Consider the following 20324-nt stretch of genomic DNA (forward strand, 5'->3'; position numbering starts at 1 on the left):
TGTGGAAAGTTAAGTCATTAGGATTCTGAATATCAAATTTTACCATGGCCTTTCAGGTAGGTCTTGGAGGAAAATTCTACAGGACTGTAATGACCACTGCAATAAAATGTAACACAAGTCCAGAGTGAATATGTACATTTTTGAGATATAATCTTTCGCGAGCTGCTGTACATTAGCACTCTTCAGCTGCTACATGAAGAGATGTTTTGATAGGCATTTGCTTAAGATCCTGAGGTTATCCTACACATAAGCACCAGACATGGGTGAACCAAAGCTGTCCTAAGATATTCAAGAAGCAAACCCACTGAAGACTGTAGGTGTGCTCTGTCCATCTGTGGCTTGGCAGAATATATAACTCAACACCACCTGAAGCTGACACAGCGTAAGTGTTCATTGGAAGGACTGGCACATATGAGGTCATTTTGGATTTCCCTGCAAACACCTGTCATACAACATGCACAAGGAACTGGACAGAGCTTTTTTTACTCTTGTGAAGCGCAAAAGCAAAGCAAACCTGGAGATGTGCATGACAAAGATGTTTTTCTCTCTAGATGAGCAAGTGTCAGACAGGAAAGAACTTTAAAGTTATTTATTGAGAAGTTTGTGTGCTGTGTATTTAAGTGGATGCTGAAAATGATAAAATTGTGCTCTTCTCCCCTTTGTAAAAATGAGGATGATATAGTTCAGCTGCAGAAATTTTAGCACTGATTGCGTACTGGGTACTAGCAGTGTACTTCTGCGCTGGATCCCACTGCCTCTGTTGCATTGGACAAACTGGGGGTGTACTTTCTCTTTTTGCAGAGAACAGGTGTATTCAGAGTGAACAGATCAGCTCAGGAATAAGAAGGACCTAGTGAGATCAAAATAAAGGTAAGTGTCAATGTTCACAAAAGTTTTTTGTAAAAAGCAGCCTGTGAACACTCCCAGTGCTCCCAGTTACTGAAAGGCCCCCTTTGTAATCTGGCTGAAGGGAGCTTCAGGCTGTGCCCCTCCAGCTGCAAACAGGTATTTCCTTTGGAGAGGACGTAAACATACAGTTGCTCATGGGAACAACGCAGAATTTTTTTCCCACTGTTGCCTTTATCTAGTGTGGAAAATTTGGCCCTAAGCACTGCATTTAGAGTGCAATTGGTTCAGCAATACATGGGGATTTGAATCCTGATGTAAGTCATTTAAACAGGTGCCACGTCATATTAATTGCAACCAAAAGGCTTGCTGCAACACCTATCTGGTTGCATTAGTCAAAGTTAATGAATTATTTATTTATTAAGACGTGTCCTCCAGCATCTGCACATTCTGCTGGAAACAGTTCAGTTGGCAGCTTGGGCCCTTCAACTCAGCAAGAAGCATAGATCTGGCCATCACCAGTGGGGGTGGGAAACACAGGCGAAGGCTACTGTGACCAGTTTTCTATGCTGCTATTTTTCCAGCCCTTTTAACACTTTTCACCTGTGTTGGGCTGCAGCACTATCTGATCAGCTTTCTGTGCCCTTACCCTGTTATCTCCCCAGCAGCACCTGGGGCTTTGCTTCCTGCCAGTCAACAGCTGGGGGCTTATTACCTTTGAGTCTTACCCGCTGTCACCCGTAGACAATATACAATTTTTCTCTGGTTTATTGTGTGTTTCTTTTGCATTTCTGCAAAGTTAAACAGTTTGTAATCTTAATTTTAAGCAAGTCCTTAAATACTGGACTTTAAGCCACGCTTAGAGAAAGGGAAGAGGGATTGGTTGCCAAATATTCTCTAACACCTTCCTGAATTTGGCCTGCAACTAGTCTTCAAACCTACAGTTGTCTTTTCCAGGGTTTATTTACCACTAATGTTAACAAAGCAGGCAAGTCTGTCTAGTTACATTGCTCTTTATAAAGCCTCTGCCATTTGTTGTTTGTTTCCTTCGGCGTTTAGCAGATTCCTGGGTGCCTTTTGCTATTTTCTGTCTTGTTTCCTCTTGCATCCCCCGGGCAGAGCCCTCCTGCCCCAAAGGAGGCCTCTGCCATCACTGTGGCAGGGGAGAGCAGGGCAGGGGAAGCATGCGGCGGGGATGAAAGCAGGACAGTGACACGCAGACGAAGAAATGGCGTCGAACGGGGAGGCCACAGGGTACTCGGTGCCCTTATTGCACCCGCCTGAACTGCTCCACTCTCTACCCTCTGCTTTTCCTCATGAGGAACCTGCTGCTTAAAGACCAAGGTAAGAGGAGGTGAAGAAACCTCTGATTGTGCTGGAACAAAGAAGGGGTAGCACTGGGCTTTACTGAGAAGAAGGGGAAAGCCCATGGCAGAGAGGAGGAGAAGGAGGTGGTAAAGGCCATAGACGATGTCCAGGTGCTGCCTGGCAGAATGGGATACTCATAAAGCTGCCAGTCCTACAATAAGGAAAAGTTCAGTAGTAGCAGAACGGGGCCAAAGACTTTTAAAAAAATACATATGTTCAGGCTAAGCTGGCCCAACAGTGTGCCTCCAGTCCTCTGTGAAGTTAATGACAGCCAAGGGCACGCAGTGCTAGGCAGGACCAAGCCCGTGTCATATGCATCTTGGGCGGGGGCTGCTGTCATCTTCTCCTTGGTACTGGGCAGGGGGTAATCCAGCCTGGGGGTCTGTGTCTGTCACAAATAACACTGACGGTGTCTGATCAAGGACGCTGTGTTTGCCATAACTTTCAGGAACATGCTCTCTGCTCAGGGCAGGGAGCAAGGGCAGATGTTTGTCAGGCGATCTTGGAGAGACTTTCAAGCAGGGTGTCCTGGGACCTCCCTGATTTGTCTCTTGACGTGTTTTCTGCCCTGTGTGCGGACGGAAAAGCTGTTGCACTTTTAAATGGCTGTCTGTAATTTGGTCTGGGCTTTGGGAGAGAGGCTTAGGTTCTGAGAGCTGAGCCGGGGCTCACAGGTCCTCTGCAGCTTTGCCCCAGAGGCTTGACAGAATGAGGAGCACCAAACCCAGGTTTTGTTACCAAAGCCAAAACATCTCTTGGTGCACATATACAACCACGACTATTCGTACGTAGTCCCTTGTCAGACTGAAGCTGTCACTTTGCAGACTGCCGGGCAGGGCAGTGCCCCTGGACTACTCTCCATATGCAGGTGCGAAGCTGTCGCGCCGTCGGTGTGACGCTGGTTTGCACGCTGTCGTCAGGTTGCTCCTGTCTCACCATCCTTCATTTCCATGTGTGTGCTAAAAGACATACATAGGCACAAACAGGCATATGTGCGTGCATGCCACACTGCTCAAGTGTTGCAGAGCATGCTTTAAAAGGCAGGTCACACTTCAGAATAAATATTGAAAGTCTTTATTAGTAGGAAGTGATTAGAAGCATTGTTTGGTATAAATGCAGCTTTGTTCAGTAATTCACATTCCCAAAGTGCTTAATTCCTTAAGACTCTGCTTGCTTAATTTTGGATTTTACAGCACCAAACACAAAAGCATAATTTCATTTTGTTGCGTGGCCATTCGCAGCCCTACAGTCTAATTTTTCTAGACCAGCCGGGAGAACTCTTTGCAGTACAAGGCAGGCGGACACAAGAAATGAAGAAACAGGGATGGGAATCAATATGCAGGATATGAGCAATCCTTTGTCCAAGGCTCAGCCCTTGACAGGACTTGGGAGAGGCAAGCAAAACTCCCATAGGAGCGGGTCATTCAATGTAATGGTAGATGCTTTCATTTTCCAGCTCCAAACTGCACACTGTGTTGTCATCTCTTCCATGATCTTAGAATGAATTGGGCCAAAATAATCCAAAATCCCACAGTTTGTTATCTTTTGTTGGAGCCCTTGGATGTAGCCCGTGGGCCACAGAAGTTGAAACAAGTTAATTTTAGAGCTTGCCTGTCATCTTTGAGTTTCCTGACTTCAGAAGTGAGGAGTGGGATTTCATGATGTCTTTCACATAGGAGTGCCCTGGGACTTCATTTACTAATGTTTTTAATAAGGTTTTGATCTTCAAGTGAAAATTCCACTGGAAGGACAAGTGACTGCAATTAGTAAAGCAAAATCATCTCTCGTTTTAATGTTCAGTTCTTTTATATACATGATCATGACAACCAAGTCATTCTCACTTGCGTCTACTGCTATTTGGCTTCAGAGGAGGAGAAGGTTGCAGCCTGACGAGCAAAGCAATGACTGCCTACCATTTGGTTTCCTCACAGAGATTGGATGTGGCAGCATCTTGTCATGATTTTTGCCTGAACCTGCTAGGAAGTTAAATATTTCATTATGACAATTTTGATACTTGCACTGATCTCCTGTGGATTCATAATTGAAGACATCACAGAACAAAACAAACCTCCCCCAAACAATTGTGTGCGTCTAAATCACCTACATATGTTTCTTGTTCCCTGTTATGCATGGGTTTCTTTTTAATGTAACTCTTGGCACGACAGAAACCATGCTGGTGACATTATTGGTATTGTTGGCCTAGAATGTTTTCAATAACACTGAGTTTGTTGGGACAGAGCGTGAATTAGTTGTCAGTTCTTGAGAAGTAAAAAATTTAATTGCTGATCAAATGTTTAAAATATGACTTGTATTAGCGATGGGTTTCCATATAAATTCTTTCTTGTGTCCATTAGGCAAGAAGCCAAAAACTGGCAGCGTGACAGCTCTGCTCAGCAGCCACAGTTTGGAAGTCAACTCCAGGCTTCTATTCTGGACCAACATTCTCATGTTTTTCCGATTTTTTTTTTTTTTCTTTTTTTTTTTTTCTTCATTTTGGCAGGAAAAACTGAAAATAAGTTTAGGCCAACCTGAAATAAATCTTCCCCCTATTTTGTTTTTCTAGGGCAGTTTTCAGGCTGACAAATCAGTTATTATGCAGCTCTATCTATTATGCTCTGTATAGATCTACAGTTCCTACAAGACTGTTCTCCATCACTTCGCCTTCCTTCATAGCCATTGTAAACCAGACATGGAATCAAAGTATTTTTTTCAGATGTCTCTGCAAAAAAGTGGACTTTTACCTGTGAAACCACAGAAGAAGTAAGAGTAAACAAAAGTAGATTTTTTTACTGAGTTCAACTCCAAACATACTGTATTTTTACAGATGAATCTATCCTTCCTTCCTGTTTGCGTTGAGATTATCAGCCCAACGGTACTGTTCTTCCCTTCTTCTGACTTGCACATGCCTCTCTTGACAATATAGAGTGCAAACCGATTAGTCACACTCCACTGAAGTACTGTTAATCTAATAGAAAGGTCACTGTTAGGTCAGGGAAATGGGAGGAGAAAGGGAGATTTACTGTGGGAAGAAACACCAGCATTATACAGGAGCCCACTGGTGATGGGGAGTCAAGGCTGGCGATGATTTCCACTCCATCGGCACACCAAGGTCAGAACTCTCCTTCTGCAGCTGTGGCGGAAAAAAAGTTCATCCAGGATTAATGATGTCAGATTCCCTTCCCTTAATACACAGAGTTATGAGTTCAGGATAGATGTTCCCAGGATAGCAGGCCAAATAGGTCATTTGTCTGGACCAGTATGGCAGTTCAAAGGTTCTTCAACCTCCTTGTCCAGGACCTTTTGCTTACTCTAAAAGCAAAATGTGAAACCTGCTTCTTCCAGTGGCTGGCAAAAGAGCCTGACCTATGGCCACTGTAACCTCCCACTTCTGTGCTCGGTTTCTCAGCAGATTCCCAGAAGTATCTGTCTGAAGGAGTGCACCAGAGCGGGTTGACCCTTTATGGCCAACAGAGTCCTACAGAGCAAATTCCTTTCTCCTTTTGCTGGCCAAATGTTCCTCTGTGCTCATTTCTTTACCTACACTGTCATCGTCTGGAATTTGCCTTTAAGTTAATGTTTGCACCAGGTTTGAAAAGCTTGAAGTACTACAATTCATTATTATTTCTTTTGTTTTCTTCCTGATACTCTTTCCAAGTCCAGATCATGGGCAAACACAACTCCCTCTGTAGCCTATTGTCTTAAGTCTGAACAACCCATCCCTGTTTTCAGCTCAGCCTGTTTAACTCCTGTGTTGCTGGAAATAGGTTGTGGAACCGGGGAGTGTTAAACATTAATTGCTTCATATCATAGTCCTGGGACTGGCTTTACATGTGCTTGGTAAAAGCCAGTGAATACACATCTAGTGCATTTCTGCAGTGTGTGTGTGTAGCACAGTGTTATGTTCTGATAAAATCTCTCCCTCTCTATCTCCCTCTTTTCTACCTCACTGTCTGTTGGCCGCAGACCCCCCAGGGTCCCCTGTGGTTTTCCACCAGAGCAGCAGAAAAAGCAGGAATGTGCCAAACATGGGTGAAGTTTTGGGGATGTCAATTTGTGCTTGAAGCTTCTATGGAGCATGTGTGAACTATTAAAGGAGGGGTTTGGTTTTGCAGTTTCTTTTTCTTCCCCTCCCCTTTCCCGACTCATAGTTAAGGGATTTTTTTTTTACATGACTTTATGCTCTGTAGATGCAAAGGCCACATCAGTGACAAATATCTGGTCCTTGCTCCAGAGCATGTTGTTTAGAGTTGCTTGTGCAAGGATCTGGTAAGCACAAAATCGCAAACAACAGCTTCTGCTTTGGAAACAGACCGACTATTTTGCTGAAAAAAAATATATATATAAAAAAATCAGGCTGGACAGAGCGAGCGGGGTTGATTCAAACCAAGTGGTTACAGCCTGGCAAAAGGAATAAGATGAGAGCAGGAAGCGCCGAGTACCAGGCTCCATGACATGGAAGCAATTGGTTACAACAGTGCTTTTCTTGGAGTGCTTGAGAACATCCAACAGTAAGAACCCAGCTAGGGCAGAGAGGCAAAACCACCCACTCTTCTGTGGTAGTTTTGTTTCCTGAGGGACGGATCTATTTCCAATTGTGACGTGTTCAAATAAACTGCTCTTGTGCTATCAGAGGTAATATTTTTAGTAGGCACAAATGAGCCTGGTTGCAGTGGAAATAGCTGCTGCCCGAATTTTTTGCCCTGTGTTCGTTGCAGCTGGCGTTGGTGACACTCCATGTTAAGGGGAAAGACCCAGTGGAGCATAGTATGGCATTGCTTGTTTTCCTCGTCTCTTAATTTTCCAGGCTGATAAACGTGGTAGAGGAGACCCATGTAGCAATTACGATTAAGGTTTGCGGCTGGAGCAGTTTAGCAACAGAATTTCCCTGCAACCATGAGGACTCAGTTCAGCGAGGAAAGCCCGAGGCAGCCTCTGCATTGGTCTTTGGGTCAGCACAGGTCTGCTCGGGGGAATGCTCCTCTCTGGCACTGGTGTGTCCTCTGTTGATCTACCTCCAAGCTCATGTTCACCAGTATGGCTCTCAGCTGTCAGGCTCCAAATCAGCCCCTGGGAATCTTGCAAGGGCATGTCTCAGGGTACACTTGTTGTGTCTGACAGCCTGCCCTTCTTCTGCCTTCTTTTTTCTTCCACATCAAAGCTTTTTTTTCTCTGACCATCACATTTCTTGCTTCTCTGCAAGCTATCAAAAATCTGCATCTCACTTTCCCCTCTTTGTCCTTCTCCGTACCCAGATCCTGTTTACACTTGCTTTGTTCCCGCGCAGAGAAAGGCAATACAGGACAAAAGGCCCGTGAAGCTGTGAGAATCACGGTCAAAATTGTTACCCATGTTGTGAACTTACCAGGTTTCAGAAGATAATGAAACACTTCAAATATGATGCCTGGATAAATTGGGGCTGAGGAGTCGCATAACGGAGGCCTTTGACTTTATTTCAGGTAGTTTGCTTGGCTCTCAGCTGTCGCTTTTCCATTCCCCAGCAACTACTACCTCTGTCTTCGTTCTCAAACTTTCCTGTTTCGCCCGTGCTCTTTGCTTGCTGGGTTGCTTTGGCAGGGGAGAGGACCTGTTTATACTAACACCCATTGGCCAAGGTTGGTTTTTCCGGGCAACTTGCCAGTTGTGGCTGAAATCTCTCAACCCCTGAGTTGAAAACCCATCAAAAGCCCTTCGAAGTTGGTAAACACAATGGCCTTATCCCACCCCCAGACTCTTCTGCACACACTGCACTTCAGCGAAACCGTCTCTTGTCAGACCAGCGGTCCAGCCCTCCTGTGTTTCTGTGCTGCAAACGCAACCCGAGGCCTTTTTCCATGCTCAGGGTCACAGCCCGCACGTGCTCCAGACCCTCTCCAGCAGCACCCTCTGGAATCTGCTCACACCCCTGGGATGGCAGCTGCTCAGAAATTCAAACTTCTGCTTTAATGAAAATTTTGACTTGATTCCTGGTGGGGAACAAAAGCTCACCAAAGCTGCTCATTTTTCTTCAGTGACCTTTTTTTTTTTTTCCCCTGAATGCGGTCTTGAACCTGAAGAACCTCCAGCGTTTAGGAGAGTGCTGGAAGCAGCAAGAAAATGCAATGTGCACCCTGAAAGCAACAGAAAAATGGATCAAATTGTTCTTAAAATTAAAAGACTGACCAAAACATCCCAACGACATATAAAGGCACTAATGAGTCACACCCCAGGATGGACTAAATATCAGTAGAAAAAAGTTTGTTTCCGTTCTCTGCTGGGGCCAGAAAGTTGATTCTTTACTACTGACTGATCTCTTTTCCCTCTTCAGTCAAGTTACTATCTGCGATTCATGATGAAATAATTCCTTTGGGAAAATATTCCTTTTGGGGAAAGAATTATGCAAAGGAAAAGAGATTCCGCTCCCCCTTCAGCAAGCGAATGAGAAGAGCATTCAGAAAATTCTGATATCATGAGGCAGGCTAGACTTTGCTTCCAATTTTGTTTGGCTGATTATCTTGGAAATGGATCGAGCGGTGCCCTTGAGTCTTTTTCTTCCTTTCCCACTGAACATTAGCAAAAAAGAAATGGTTTTACTATGAAAAACAGCTTAGATTTCACAGGTGACCTTTTGTCTTTGGCAAAAAGATTTTTGCTACATCTTTTTGAGAAGGCAGTCTTGCCTTATTTATGATGAGCAGTTTACCAGGACAAATCAAACGTTTAAATCAAATTCTAGCAAAAATGTCCACCCTCTGTGACCCGCATTCAGTGCTGCCATGGATGGATATGTCTTAGCCAAGGAAAAGGATTGAGATTTTTGGAGAAAAATGTGCCAAAAGATGAGGTCAGGACAGAGTTCTGGCATCCACAGTCACAGTCTTCTACATTGCAAGAAGTGCTGGGAGGAACTTGTTCTTAACACTATTGTGGCTGTGTTTGCCGTACTGTACCTATGTCAAGGGCAGAGTTAAAGCTGTATGGGTGAGCACTCTTACCAAGCAGCTTTTAGGAAAAACATGCAACAGCAACCATAACCCTGCTGGAATTAATGCTTCTTGGTAGGCAGGAGTGTATTTGTGACATGCATTAATTTGTTCAGCAACGAGTTCAGTGTACCTGCAAGATAAATTTAGATGTCTTCCTCCATCACCCAGTGTTACGGGAAGCTGTTTTGCGATACAATGCAGAGAATGGAAACTTGGCGAACTGAGGCCCAGACTAGAGCGTCCCATTAGCGGTCCTGCAACGGGCATGTTATTGGATGGTATTAGGGAAGATGAATGATGGCTGTGTTTGGGCAGATTGTTTCCATAATTTAAGGGAGAGAAAATCAGCTCATTGTTGATCCAGATTTTGTCATAAGTAATTTGAAAGTCCTCTGTGGGTTCAGCTGAAAGGCATTTGGAGTCAAGGAGAAAATGCGTGTTGGTGTATGTTGGATTTTTGTGAGAAAGCAGTGTTTTACAATCATCCTGGTCCCGTGGGCTCACCTAATAAAGCGGTTCACAATTAATTGCAAGTGTGGGGGGAGTTCAATCACTCTTTTCTAGCTCATTCTTTTAAAAAAATTACGATATAATTACGTGCACAGCAATAGTTCAGTCCAAAAGACTCCTTGAATGCCATTAGGAGACATATCGTATCCAAATGCTGCCAATGTTAGCTAAAACTTCAGGAGCATGAGCCAAACTGAAAGGCACAATTTTTCCTTCCTTCCTCCTTCTATTTTTCACTCTTTTCCTCATCACTGCAACTAAAAATAATGTGCCCTGCTTGCCTCATTTGCTAACTAAAGCATGTATACCTGCTTGTTAAGCTGTAATTTTAGCTTCACTTTGATTGATAGCTCAAGTAGGAGAGGTTTGAATTTTCATCTTGTACAGACACATTCAAATTGCTTGGCAAGGCTGCTAGGTGCATTGCCTTTGTAGTCATCATGCAGACTAGAGAGCTTCCCCAGTGACTGAAAAAAGTGTAAATGAATTTAATGAATTTTGGGTTCTTTCTCTTTTTCCCCCTCTTTTTTTTTTTTAGGTAGTGGTTTAATAAAGTACTGGATGTTTTGGAATGGTGAATGCATACCTTCTGAGTGAAGTGCAGCCAGAGCTACAGCTGCAGCTGTCTTCCTATACGTGTTGTTCAATAGGCTTGTGGGAACTGATGGAACAGACGGCTGGGACTGCCAGGTGGGACGGCTCCGCTGTTGTTACTGGCTTGGGCCCAGTTTAATACCTTGTGTGTAGCTGAAAGTAGGATAGACGTCAAAGTGGTGTTACTAGAAAAATGCTGCTTTAGAATGGGACCCCCCAAAAAACATAATTATATTAATGTTTGTTCTAATTATACACGCTGGAGCATCACGTTAATACCAGAAGAGGCCTGAGACTTTTGATTTTTAATGGCTTCAATGCCTACTTGCAGCCAGTGGGTCAAGTGCTTTGCCTGTCTGCTAGTCCATAAAGGGTCTGGGACATAAAGGACACATTGCCAACCATGTGTACTACGGCCCATTGTGGGCTAGCGTACCAGGCATGGAAAGTACTTATGTGACTTCCAATGTAGTGCTTATGTGACTTCTAATGAAGTACTAATAGTGCTGTGACTGATGGTGTTTCTTCTTTGGTAGAAGTGGCAGGGACTGTTTTTTTCGAGCATAGCTGCCTTGAGTCGAATTCAGCCTGGATAGGTGTGGGGGACTCTTTGGGTATGAAGTCTTCCTTTGTAAGATGACTAGAAAAAAGCAGAGAGAAAGAAACGATGAGAGCCAAGTGGTCCAGACTGAGTCTGAAGCCAGTATTCACTTGCTGGTGCTTCTGAATAACTAATGCAGAGCAACTCTGTCAAGACAAAAATGTCCCTGCTGGGTCAGGGTAGTGCCCTATAAGTGACAGTGGCTAGTAGAGGATGCTTAGAGAAGGCGCTTCAGTGTACATCCTTTCAGCAGTCAGAGGCTCTGACCTCAGCATCTGGACCGTCATGGTCCAGCAAACAATGGATCTACCCTACATCGATGTATTTAATCTCTGGAACTCAACATAAACTTCTCGCCACCACAACTTTTTGTGGCAATGAGCACTAGGACTAATTCTATTCCCTTCGTCAGATACAGGAATGAGTTGCACATTTAATGGTTCATCGTATGAAAAAGTATTTTCTTTGGCTTTTTTTTAGACTTGCAGCCAGAAAGTGTTAGCAGACACTCAGTGTTTGTTTTACTAGTAGGATGATCTTTTTAAAATCAGCTTCTCCATTGGAGGCAGACTTCCACCTGGCTCAGCTGACGAGAAATCGCAATTCACTTGAGATAAAATTAGCCGGGAGATTGTAACCTCTTGTGAGCAATGTGGGTAGTAATATCCTCAGATAGCAAAACCAGATTTGGAAGAGAACATCTGCCCAAGCCTCATACTGTGAAAACTGGCATTTAAAATTAAATAAGCTTTGAATGACTTTCACTGGACTAGTCCAGTTGAACCTGAGGGAGCATCTCTGTGTTAGCCAGATGACTTTGTTGCATCTTGTTTTGGATTCAATTGGGTTTTGTCCTCTTGGAGTGTGGTCCTTTTTTCTTTGGGTACGCTTTGGTCCTCTCTGGGTACACAGCTGATGTCTCCTTGTGTGAGTCTTTAAATGCAACAGTCATGCAAGTAAATAAAGCCTGGTAATAAGTGGGTGAAACCACAAGTCAGTTCATTTCCCTGCCCCCATTTCTTTGTAATCAGAAGATGAAGTCACTCCAGAAAATGCAGAGGAGGCTCTGCAAACCGTGGCATGCCGTGCCTGTAGTTAGCACACATTTTAAATCACAGTTCTAGAGCTTATTTATACAGCTAAATGTCATATGTTTAAAAATAATGAGTTTATTCAGAAGGAAAAATTCTCCCCAAAGTGATTAATTGATGGAAGGAGACTCATTCCTAATGTAACAGCCAGCTAGAATTATTCCAGGCCTTCCCTTCAAGTCAATTACCTGTTGGAAAATCTGTTCACTCCACCAGGTTGGTCCAAGTTCAACAGCGAGAAATAATGAAGCAATGGTATATAGCAAGAAACAGTAAATTTCTCATAATTGCTTGTGCATCTCGTAACATGTCAATCACATTCTGAGACAACAAACTGCTTTGGGAGTTTAAAGTTAAAAATAATAGTGTTTAGACAAACGCTGGCTTAGATGTTTTTCATAGTGAAACAGTTTGCTTTTTGCTAATGTGTACAAGCCTTTCTGAAAAAGCAAGTGACAGTGACATTCTTAAAACCACATGTAGGACTTAATACTCGGTATCATAGTTGCTGACTCTTCGGTGTCTTACCTCAGATTGAATTTAAGGTGAAAGAAGATGGCTGTGCCATAGAGTGCTATCACAAAAATTGCAATTGTTGCTCTTCAAAATCTTCACCTCAGCTGTGAAGCACAGGCAGGCACACATGGATGCTCCGCTCTCCCAAGAAAGCTTCCTTATTGCTTCTGTCCTGCTTTTTCAGCTAATACATTTGTCTCAGCCTCAAACGAGCAGGATCAGATGAACTATAACCACAGTGAACGGCTTTGCTGGACTGTGACTGCAGCTCAGTATCCCTCTCAATTTAGTTTTGCTCTTTCATCCCAACTTCCAGAGTTTCATAATGGAGTTGTAAAAACACATTTCACACTGCAACTTGGCAAAGAGACAGCCAAGAAATTATTTTCCCTAGTAATTTTAAATGCATCAGTACAGTTGCCGTTAAGATCCTCTAAGAAACTGAGGATGGGGGAATAACATTTGAAAATTCTTATTATTGTATTTGAAAAGCTTGATGTCTCATGATCATGCTGATGGGGAGATGTCATTTGTCTTTTGTTCATAAAAAGATCCGAGATCCAATAATTTCAAAATATTAATGGCATGCTACATAAGCATCAAGTGAATATATTGACTGGGGCTGGAACTGCTCTTTTCCAGTAGATTCGTAACATGTCTTGTCTAGTAAAAAGAAAAAAATCTAATTGCAGGTATTTATGCAGTTGACAGACCAGAAGGGCTTCAGTGGAGTTGCTCTTCTCCCTGAAGTAAATGAAATGCACTTATAAAACTTTTTAATTACAAACTCACCCAAGCAACTGTTTTGATCTTCAGGGTAAGTACTGCAAGATTTATAGGAAATGTGCTGAAAGTTTTTTTTTTTTCTTTTTTTTCCTTATTGTTTATGTAAGTACTGAATTTCTGACACAAGCTACGAACGGTTCAGCCAGGAAATTCAAAGCTATGCTTGACCATGCGTTATCAGCTCATTGTCATGGTTTGTCTTTCTGCTTAAAAAAGTAAAAGCCACGTCAGGCATACAGTAACTTTCTTTAGGTTGTACCAAGAGGTTATTTAAGAGATGTTTTCAATATTAATTTGGGTGGCAAGGGCAAATACAGCAATTATGTTTTCTAGCTTTCCTTTGGAGGAGAAAGATCCTGTAGTGATATAACATTAAGTAAAGATGTCCCTAATTGAGAGCGTGTGTGTGGCCAGGGAAAAGGAGGTGAAAAGATGCCAGAGAAGGGGTGGTGGCTGAGAGGCAGCTGTTGGTTTGGAAAAGCATTACCTGGCAGCCAGTGGGGCCTGAGCTGGCAGTGGGGCAGTGCAGGGAAGAGTTGGAAGCGGGGGGAGGTTCGTACATGTTTAATCTCTTCAGAGGACCAAACCCCTCTCATTTCCTCGGGGACTTACTGAATAATTTCCTCTCTTCTGTGGAACTACTCCTCCTTCATGCTTCTCCTAAGATCAGAATCCAGCCCTGTGTGACAAAGATGTTTGTTTTGAGATATTTTTAACTTGTGTTAAAAAAAATGGTGCCATTTTTTGTTTTCTGGTTGTGCCTGTAAGATTGGAAGAGCCCTACTGATTCACACTGTGGTGATGCACAGCAGCGTTTGTTTGTATTCTGAGGAGGGGGAAGAGAAACAATCACACATTGAATGGAAAACATGCTTAATGAATCCACATACATTAATTTGCCACCAATAGAGATGCTTAGTAACAAAATGGATCATTACTCATGCAAAGATGATGACTAAAACCCATAAAATGCATGTTCTCTGCAGTAAACATCAAATGAGACAATGCCATGCAGATTTCTGTGATTTATGGTGCTCCATTTTATTGTCTTCTAGACTTGTACCTGATGAGAATGGAAAGACCCAAGAGATGGCAAAGACCTCCTCCTGTTTCATCTGCCCAATTTTTTGCTATTGTTTGGAAGAAGATTTCTTGGGCAGATGTTATTTGTTTTGCAGCCATGTCGGTCTTAAAGTATGCAAGAAATATACAACGAAGACCAGCAGTGGAAAAAAAAGACTACAGAATACACTCGAATATACAACTTATTATTTTTAACTGCTATTCCGAAAGGACTGGGCTTTTAATAATAGTCTACTTTCGTAAAGAATCTCTCAGATGCGGACTTCAAAATGTGGTAGACAAATTGTCTCAACATGTCTGTGGGATAGGTAAGTACTATTAATCCCTTTTTACAGAGAGGCAAAGCTGAACATCAGAGAGCTGAGAACACCGTTTCCCAGCTTTGGCGTTACATAAGGACTATCAAAGCAAAGAGTATTGTGTTAAATTCCACCCCCTAAATCCAGTTTCATCTTTTGCCTTTACAGCAGAAGGTTTGGTGAACTTCATGGTTTCTGCTCCCGAGATGTACAACGTGTATATGAAGTTATTTGTAAGCTCCCAAGTTAAATATTTCTTAAATACGTCAGAATGGAGATAGCCTTTTGCAGAGTTTCTTGGCCTAAAACTGTTTAAGCTACCACCGTGTCGCTTGTCTAAGTTTACAGAGCGTGGGCAAACTCCCCAAGAACGTACGGCCCTATTAATGTTAGTGGGGTTTTTAAATATCACAGGCATGCTAGGTATTGATTGCTGGGCACAGGTAGTCAGCAGCCTTACTTCATCCGCCTTCTCCAACAGATACTTCAGAAATGCTAGGGACTAGTAAGAAAGTTCAGTTCGCGATGAAAAGAGAAACCACGGCAGCCTATGAAGGCTAGAAGTCTAACAGCAATTTTCAGTCCTACTAAATCTTAGTTCTTGTATAAAATTGCCTATATTAATATTATTTTTTTTTTCCCCACACTTCACTCTTCTGTAGGGATGAGCGGAGAAGCTGGGCAATGAGAGACAGTAGTTTGGAGTGTTCATTCTCCAGTACTGGATGCCTAAAAAAAGAAATTCAACATGTTGCAAGTTAGTGGGAGGAGTTGCCTTGTCTTCAGGAGCTGTCAAGAAGCACTTGAGGAGGCAAAGAAAGAATAAGTTGATTTTGAGCGTGTAGTCTCTTTCTTGACTAGTCTAGGTCTCTCTAGCACTTTTTAAGAGCTGTGTAGTTCCTTCCAAAGTATGCTAAAGCAAAGGTACCAGAAATACGAAGGTGAACCACTAGCTCATTAATACCACCAGGAGAAAATAAAAGAATTAGCAAACTCTGTGATGGGCAGCCACAGCCAAACCAAATACCACCTCTGTGGAATTACATGTGCTGCAAACACCAACAGCCTGCGATAATATGACCTTTAAAAAAATACAAGTTTCATAAATGGAAGAGTGAACTGAAGAGGCTGCTGGTGAAGTTTTCAAGAAGCCGAACTGCTCAACTATACGTTAACGTCACATAAACTTTGCCAGCTGAGTCAGGAGGCAACGCTGGCAGGGGCTACGCATTTTCCTTTTTAGATAAACCTGCAGAAAAGCTGGTAGCCGTGGGGAATGCCCACTGCAAGACACGACAAATAGGTTTTTCTGGTGCTTGTCAAAATCACTTTTTACAGTATTACATTGCCTTTGGTGCCAGCCCCAACTGTCGGCAACCAGTCCAGTCGCAGTGCTGGTGCGTGCCACCACAGGGTGCAGGAACGGATGGGAAAGCCCGACCAGGGGAATGGAGCTGCGCTCGTGGAAAACGGGCAGCAGGAGGGGAGAGCAGCCCGCCGGCCTTTGCTGCAGAGAGGGTTATCTTCTGCAGGCACATCTCACCCAAGCAGGTGGGCAAGTGGATAGAGGCAAGGCGCAGGTAACGGGCTTTCGGGGAAGGGGGAAATGAGCAATATGTGGCAACGCTGAACGTGTGGCTTCGCCATGCCCGCCTGCGAGGGGACGCAGGAGCAGGGACCGCGAGCACAGCAGCTGCAACGTCGCTCCAACAAGCTGTGATAAATGCCAGCTTTGTTAGCGTGCGTGGCAAGTTACCAGGAGCTCAGCGAATTCCTGCGCTTGGAGAGCCTCGCGCTGGGAAGGAAAAATGAACTGTCAAGTAATAATGATAATAACAGGATTCAATGAGGCAAACGTAATCCACATTTCTTCAGCTGACCCTGGCTCGCAGCACCGACGCTGCTTGATGGAATTGTATTCACAGGGATCTTTTCAAAAGTTCATTTCGCCACCGGAGCTGTGGTGTGGCTCGGAGTGATCTACAGCTAAAATACAGCCTTTTTTTTTTTTTTTTTTTCTTCTCAGAAGGCATATTTACAGAGTACTTAAGTGAGGTAAGTACCTCGAAACAATTGTCCATGAGAATTAGCAGTTCGGGGAGGGACTTCCCACCCATTTATAAAACCTCTGAGTACATTTTTGCTCTTCTGGCTTACTGTCAAGAAACCTTGGTAGTGCTGAGCTTCATGCAAATACGTATTTGTGGCAAGCCCACTGGAACCAGAGAATAGCAAATATTGACCCTCTTGTGTCAACAGAAAAGCAAGTGCAAAACTGGATGTGGGCAGATCAAATTTCATTTTCAAAATAAACATTTGGTGTATTCTTTCTGCTTTCAGCTCAGCTCGAGGTGTTGATGCTAAGAGGCTGAAATCCCTCCTGCTGCAGCTGGCCTCTGCGCAAGACATTGTTGACGTGTCAAATTCTCTGGGATGCTCGGGGTTCAGACAGGCACTGCACACATTTCTTCTTCTTCTGACCCGCAATACCATCTCTCAAACCATCTCATGCAACTTCTTTGGGGCACATTCTGGTACGCTTTGTATAGTCTGGAAAACACCCTTCAGTGCTTGGGCACTTCTGAAGGCAATCTAGAGCTTGCAGATTCACTGCATTTCACTACAGCCTTTGGACAAGAAATGTCTGCAAGCTGCAGTGAAATCACTGTTATTTCAGTAAAGCGCAAGCAGAAGTATTGCAAAAGTAAAACAAGTAAACAGTAAAAAGCAAAACAAGTAAAACACAAGCAGAAGTATTTTTTTTACAGCATGCACAGTAGGAAAAACAGTTGCAGATATTCATGGGAGACTTAAATGGAAAAAAAAGTTCGCATGCTTGGGCCTTTGAGAATTCATCTTGACCTGCTGCCTGACTGGGGGTCTCCTGACTCTCCCCTCTCTGGGGGCTTTGCCCATCTTCCCCAGCTGTGGCCACAGCTCTCCAACAATTTCCCCTGGCATTAGCTGCCACCGCACGGAGCAATCCTACTGCCTTCCTGCTCCTGCCCACAGAGTCCTGCCCTGCCACGTCCTCCACAGTGGCCTTGGACATGCTGGTGGGGTTGCACAGTGGCGGGGGTTAGGTCACCTGTCCATGCTGAGACTTACCTTTATTTTTTGTTGTTGTCAGGTTATCTTTCCCTAGATCACTTCTTTCACCCTGTGGACTGTGAGGCTGCAGGAATACTTGGGTCAACACCAGCAAAAGGGCAGGTAAGGGGCAGGAATGAGGTGGCCACTGTGCTGGGGAAGGGATCACTGGTGCATCCTGGCTTAGAGTCTCTCTGAAATCATGGCCTCACTGTGAGTGTTTCTGCCTGAAGCATCTCCTTGTTTGGAGCCAAATATTTGGTGTCTGTACATCAACAGAGATACTTGATACAATTGGCTAAATGAGTTAGATGTGTGTAATCCCTGACTTGCTCTTGACTGAGAGCAGACATGACAGTGATTAGCCACTTTGGGACAGCTTCTCATCCAGGGAAAGATGGATATGATATGATGGACGGCAATCTCAGAGGTGTGGGAGCCAGCTGCAGGGTGAGGTTCGAACTAATCGTGGGGCTTGAACTCTCTGCCTAACCCTAGAGACCTTCCTCTCCAAATAAATGTGAAGTTCATTGGCAGCTGCCACATGCTGAAGCTTGCACAGTTATACTGTTGTCTGCTGAGCAGTGTACGTACAAACACAAGCATCAAATCCTTGCAAGATATAAATTACACTTCACCACACCACATATAATTTAATTGTCAGTCACTTAACCAGCACATCTTTAAATGCTCACTTTCTTTTCCCACTGGACAAAGGCACTGCATTGATTTTTACTATATAATTATAAAAGGCCAAGGCAGGTTATTTTTCTAGATGATCTTTCTGTGAGTAGCTGAAGTCACATTGGTTCCTAAATCCTATTCTTGTGGAAATCTGGTAAATCTGCTTTAGTTTTTGCCATCTAGACAGTACCCACCAACATCATAGCCAAGATTTGCCAGTGAAACCTAGGGAACCATGATGTGGACCACAACTTTCTTTTCTCCTGGGAAAACATGTATGCTTTGAACTTAAAAGGTAAAAAAAAAATATTAAAGGTAGTGTGAAGATGGCAATTTCATCTGATTCCACATAAAGCGATTGACTACGATAAGATTTGATCAGAAACGAAGGCACCCTAGCATTTTGTTTCAAAAGCATCGAATGCACAGAGCCCGTCAGGAAAGATCTGGGGATGAGTTTTGCAGTAATTGCAGCCCTTGGGAGGCTTGTTAAGGTTCACAGCAAATTAGCAGATGCACACGTCTGCTCTGTTTCCCCAAATCAGGCAGGCTGGGCAGCTAGTGGGGTAATGGTTCATATAAGGCAATGCAAGCTGGAGGTCTAAACTAGCAATAACCTCTCCCACAACAGAACTTATATGCACAGGGAGACAAATGCACCTTGGTGACATATGTGTTGTTGGGGCTTTGGAAAATAAATATGAAATGGCCAGAGCATGTGAAATGGAACAAGATGTTCAAAAATTTCTGGGTACCTAACTTTTTCCATTTTAAATGAGTCAAAGTGAAAAGGCAAGTGCTGACAACAAGGATGCTGCTGGATAAATGAAATACTAAAAAAAAAAAAAAGGGAAGTCACAGGGAATTAAATCAAAATCCATAACTTGTGATGCTATAACAGAGAAAACAGACCTGAATATTTGTTGAAAAAAAAAAAACGCTCATTTTCTTCTTTCTTTGCACAGATTCAGCTAATGAGCGGCTCAGCCTTATCTAAGAGAAATTTGGATGGGGCATAATAAACATGAGTCACTGTAGCAAATTTTCAGATTTTCCTTGGATCTTTGTATTGGGAGAATGAAAGGGACAGGGGAAGACTTGCATCAAAATTCATATAGCTATAAATATAGATAAGATTATGCAAACCACAAGGAAATGCCATTTGCTTCCCTTTGCATAAATGGGTGGTAAGAGCACATCCAAGGCAATCTTCAGAGAAGCAAAGTATAAGACTATGGTAAAAAAAGAGACCAGGAATACTAGACATGAGATTTATGAAGATATGACAACTAGACAGTGAGTTTCATTGCTTCAGCCATTTCGAAAACTATCGATTTTGCAGTTGTTCAGTGTCTGATGCTCACAGAGACCAGGCGTGTTTGGGGATGCCATTCCCAAGGCGGGCAGACCTTTGCTGAGCAACCTTTGCACTCTGCTGGAATAGCCACCCGTGTCTAAAAGCTGGGCAGTAAAACTAATGCTCCCAACCAAGCCGTATTTTATGGAGCCAGGACAGACACTGAATTTATATTGTTTTTGAAGTTTGTTTATCTATCTGAAAGCTTTGGAGGGTGACCACCCTCTTGGTTCTTTTGTTCTCGTGCTCTCCAAAATCTCTCCGATTAATCAGTTTTCCTTTTCTTTTCAGTCCCCATGTCTGGGACTTGGAATATCTCTTTATATTGGAAAATAATCATAAAATGGTTTGGGTCGCAGCTGAGCTGTTCCCTAAAGTTTGTTGTAAAGCAAAAAAAACCCCAACAAACCAAATCCCAAAAAGCAAGGGACCTTTAGGGTCTCTCCTGGCTGTCCAGCTAACGCAAATCTGTTCCCCTTGGAATGGGTGACTCCCATTGAGTTTAACGTGAAATATATTCAATAAACGAATAAACGT

General features: G+C 43.3%; 1 long non-coding RNA gene across 1 annotated transcript; it reads left to right on the forward strand.

Moving 5' to 3' along the window:
• The first annotated feature begins 17020 nt into the window (after positions 1-17020).
• On the forward strand, positions 17021-19409 carry LOC309670646. The gene is made up of 3 exons (XR_014269025.1): positions 17021-17190; positions 17787-17869; positions 19396-19409. It is a non-coding gene; the product is annotated as an uncharacterized lncRNA (long non-coding RNA).
• Positions 19410-20324: the final 915 nt, after the last annotated feature.

This window comes from Vanellus vanellus (genome assembly GCF_965231255.1).
Source record: "Vanellus vanellus genome assembly, chromosome: 3".
NCBI lineage: Eukaryota > Metazoa > Chordata > Aves > Charadriiformes > Charadriidae > Vanellus > Vanellus vanellus.